At 28.1% G+C, this 4,648-nt stretch overlaps 1 protein-coding gene across 1 annotated transcript in view; it reads left to right on the forward strand.

Moving 5' to 3' along the window:
- The window catches only part of LOC133541561 (uncharacterized), a 7,930-nt gene extending 4,965 nt beyond the window's left edge, over positions 1 to 2,965 (forward strand). Inside the window, exon 4 of the mRNA XM_061885031.1 lies at positions 1 to 2,965. This exon is cut by the window's left edge and continues 570 nt beyond it. The gene's annotated coding sequence lies outside the window, so the exon portion shown is untranslated.
- The last annotated feature ends 1,683 nt before the right edge of the window (positions 2,966 to 4,648 follow it).

Raw genomic sequence — 4,648 nt, forward strand, 5'->3', positions numbered from 1 at the left:
GCCTATAAAACATTAAAGTTAAAGTTAAGTTCAAGTTCAAGTGAACTTTAACTTTAATGGAGCACTTTTAAGAATATCAATAATTCAAGTAGAGCCTATAAAAAACATTTAAGTTAAATCTAAAGTTAAGTTAAAGTTATAGTTAAAGTTAAAGTTAAAATTAACTTTAACTTAACTTTAATGGAGCACTTTTAAGAACATAAATAGTTTAAGTAGCCTATAAAAGATTACAGTTGAAGTTAACTTTAACTTAAATGGAGCACTTTTAAAAACATCAATAGTTTCAGTGAAGCCTATAAAACATAACATTTTAAGTTACATTTAAAGTTCAAGTTAAAGTTAATGGAGCGCTTTTAAGAACATTAAAAGTTTAAGTAAAGCCTATAAAAAATAAAAGTTAAAGTTACATTTAATTTTAAAGTTAATGGAACACTTTTAAGAACATCAATAGTTTAAATAAAGCCTTTAAAACATTAAAGTTTAAGTTACATTTAAAGTTAAAGTTAACATTAATGGAGCAATTTTAAGAACATCAATAGTTTAAGTAGAAACTATAAAACATTAAATATAAGTTAAGGTAAAGTTAACTTAAATTAACTTTAATGGAGCTCTTTTAAGAACGTCAATAGCTTAAGTAGAGCCTATAAAACATTAAAGTTAAAGTTAAGTTCAAGTTCAAGTTAAAATTAAAGTTAACTTTACCTTTAATTAAAGCACTTTTAAGAATATCAATAATTTAAGTAGAGCCTATAAAATTTTTTAAGTTAAACCTAAAGTTAAGTTATAGTTAAAGTTGAAGTTAAAATTAACTTCAACTTAACTTTAATGGAGCACTTTTAAGAACATCAATAGTTTAAGTAGAGCCTATAAAACATTCAAGTTAAATTAAAGTTAACTTAAATTAACTTTAATGGAGTTCTTTTAAGAACATCAATAGTTTAAGTAGAGCCTATAAAACATTCAAGTTAAAGTTAAATTAAAGTTAACTTAAATTAACTTTAATGGAGCTCTTTTAAGAACATCAATAGTTTAAGTAGAGCCTATAAAACATTGAAGTTATAGTTAATTTAAAGTTAAAGTTAACTTTAACTTTAATAGAGCACTTTTTAGAACATCAATAGTTTAAGTAGAGCCTATAAAAACATTAGAGTTAAAGTTAAGGTTAAAGTTAAAGTTAACATTAACTTTAACTTAACTTTAATGGAGCACCTTTGAGAACATAAATAGTTTAAGTAGAGCCTATAAAACATTAAAGTTAATGTTAAAGTTAATGTTAAAGTTGATGTTAAAGTTAAAGTTAACTTTAACTTTAATGGAGCACTTTTAAGAATATCAATAGTTTAAGTAGAGCCTATAAAACATTAATGTTAATGTTAAAGTTTAGTTAAAGTTAACTTTAACTTTAATGGAGCACTTTTAAGAACATCAGTGGTTTAAGTAGAGCCTATAAAACATTAAAACTAAAGTTAAAATTAAGTTAAAGTTAAAGTTAACATTAACTTAACTTTAATGGAGAACTTTTAAGAACATCAACAGTTTAAGTAAAGGCTATAAAACATTAAAGTTAAAGTTAAGTTAACTTTAACTTAACTTTAATGGAACACTTTTAGGAACATCAGTAGTTTAAGTAGAGCCTATACAACATTAAAGTTATAGTTAAAGTTAATTTAGCATTTTTAAGAACATCAATAGTTTAAGTAGAGCCTATTAAACATTAAAGTTAAAGTTAAGATAAAGTTAAGTTTAACTTAACTTTTATGGAGCACTTTTAGGAACATCAATAGTTTAAGTAGAACCTATACAACATTAAAGTCATAGTTAAAGTTAATTGAGCACTTTTAAGAACATCAATAGTTTAAGTAAAGCCTATAAAACATTAAAGTTAAAGTTAAAGTTAACGGAGCAATTTTAAGAACATCAATAGTTTAAGTACAGCCTACAAAACATTAAAGTTAAAGTTAATTTAATGTTAAAATTAACATTAACTTAAATTTAATGGAGCACTTTTAAGAACATAAATAGTTTATGTAGAGCCAATAAAACATCAAAGTTAAAGTTATTTTTTCAACAATGCAACACACAAACATAAGGAAAGAAGAACAACAAAAAATAATAAACATGTGCAAGGGATGACACTTGAAAAATTTAAATAAAAAGCTAATAAAAATATGAAGCTACACATTATTTAATTTTCCTACATGGTAATCGTTTTTATAATTAAACTATTGACGTTCTTAAAAGTGCTCCATTGAAGTTAAGTTAATGATAACTTTAACTTAATTTTAACTTTAAATTTATTAGAGCACATTTAAGAACATCAATAGTTTAAGTATTGCCTATAAAACATTTGAACATACAATATATGTACTGTTTTAGTAGCGTTACGACGTACTCACCCGTGATACTACAAGTCCCAGAGTGCATTGCGATTTTTTTTGGGTGCTGTCAGATATTATCCCCGCTCCTCCGCTGGCTCTCAAAGGCTTGCGTCGCGCGTTTGACTCAAGGTTGAATTGTAGTTCGGTTAACCATATAAGTGGCACACAATGCAGAATTCTAAGAAAATATCCTGTATATTATACTTATTATTCGCTTAAACTGTGTTAGTTCGCTAGCTAGCTATCTTACCAACTGGCCCTTACTTCCTGTGACTACGGCAGCCTTTGAGGGTCAAATACGCGCCAGCTTTCGGACATGTCAGCAAGTTTTTCTTTTTATTATAATTTTCTTTTTTTATTATTGAACAGCATATATTTATAATTCACACAACAGTCAAGGCACTTTAAACAACAAAGAAAGAAAATTAAAGCAAGTACAAATAGAGTATTAAATATGACTAAATAATAATAAAAGACAAAAAGGGCTACCTAAACCACTTTGAATGCTTTTAACAGAGATATCAATTTAAGGGTTTTTGTACATTTAATCATTCTCCAAGATTTGATTGATAAATGTAAACGATCAAGCCAGTTATTCAGTAAGTCATTATTTACACCACGCTTGTCGACCTTGTTTTCTTTTATTATTCAAGACAGATATTTAACAATGAAAATAAAAATATCCGTGTATTTTCTATAAGAACAAACACACAAACACAAGGAAATAAAAACAATCATAAATAATAAACATGTGCGAGGCACAACACTTGAAAAATAAAACAAAAAGCTAATAAAAGTATGAAGCTACACATTATTTAATTTTCTTACATAGTAATGGTTTTTATAATTGTTATATATATATTTTTCAATTGAGAATAAAACAAGAAAAAAATATTTTTTTCACGACATTACTCTGGATTTATGAATATATGAGTACATGATATTATTATACACTTACCTATGCATGTGATTTTTTTTAATATACTGTAAAAAAAAAAAAAGGACTTTGCAGTATTAAAACTGGCAAGTCATTTGCCAGAGTTTTACCTTAAATTTGAGGGGTTTTTTTACAGCCCATAGCAGTAAATAAAAAAACGGTACTATAGTTTTCATACATTAAAATTCCGTCAACTGAGCTGTCATTTTTACAGTCTATAATTTTATGAATAACTTGATCTGAAATTATAAGTCAAGCAGATATTTATGAGGAGTATGAATCTTTGGGCATCTAACGATTTGATCCAATTCCTCAGGTGACCGTTCAATTCAGAAACGATTCCCCGAATCGACACAATGTGTTATTTGGCATAGTAATTGTAATGAAACTTTTTCAAAACAAGTTACCGGTGAGAAAAACCCCTTCTGGTTGCATTAAGATGGCCCGAAAATATCTTTTTAAAAACAGATTTTTATAATCAACAAGACTCACCCTCCTAAAATCCCCTATGAAGGGCAAGGAAACCTACGAAACAGCCTTGTCGGGATGAAATAGCGTCTGTGTTTTTTCCTGACCTAACGTATATATGTGTGTGTGTGTGTGTGTGTGTGTGTGAATATATATATATTAGACTTAGACTTCCTTTTTATTGTCATTGAAATTTGAACTTTACAGTACAAATAAGAACGAAATTTCGTTGCATTAGCTCTTGGTAGTACAGGATAAAACTAAAACTAAAAAAAAAAAAAATATATATATATATCTATACATATAGATATATATATCGTATTTCCTTGAATTGCCGCCGGGGCGCTAATTAATTTAAAACCTCTTCTCACTCCTGTGCTTACCAAAGGCATGCGGTAAAAGTAAGCATGCGCTAATTATTTTAAAACCTCTTCTCACTCCGGCACTTACCAAAGGCATGCAGTAAAAATGTGTGCGTGATGTAAGCTTGGACCTTAAATCTTACTGAATAGCTCTTAATCTTCCTCCCTTTATGCGATTTCAAATTACCACTATTGATATCAGCCTCCTCCATTTTGAAAATGATGACAGGGGAAGTGTCACTCGTGACGTCACGAGTTTGACCAGGCGGTAATACTAAGCATGCGCTAATTATTTTGGGAAGGGAGTTTGACCCGGCAGTAATTCAAGTCAGGTGCATACTATATGCTCTTCGGCAATTCAAGGAAATATGGTGTATATATATAAATATATATATATATATATATATATATATATATATATATATATATATATGTCAAGATTACTGTTTATCCGTTATACAGTACTCAATAGAGGGGTAGAGCGGAATATACGCTAGGTCAGG

This window comes from Nerophis ophidion, linkage group LG23 (assembly GCF_033978795.1).
Source record: "Nerophis ophidion isolate RoL-2023_Sa linkage group LG23, RoL_Noph_v1.0, whole genome shotgun sequence".
Taxonomy (NCBI): Eukaryota; Metazoa; Chordata; class Actinopteri; order Syngnathiformes; family Syngnathidae; genus Nerophis; species Nerophis ophidion.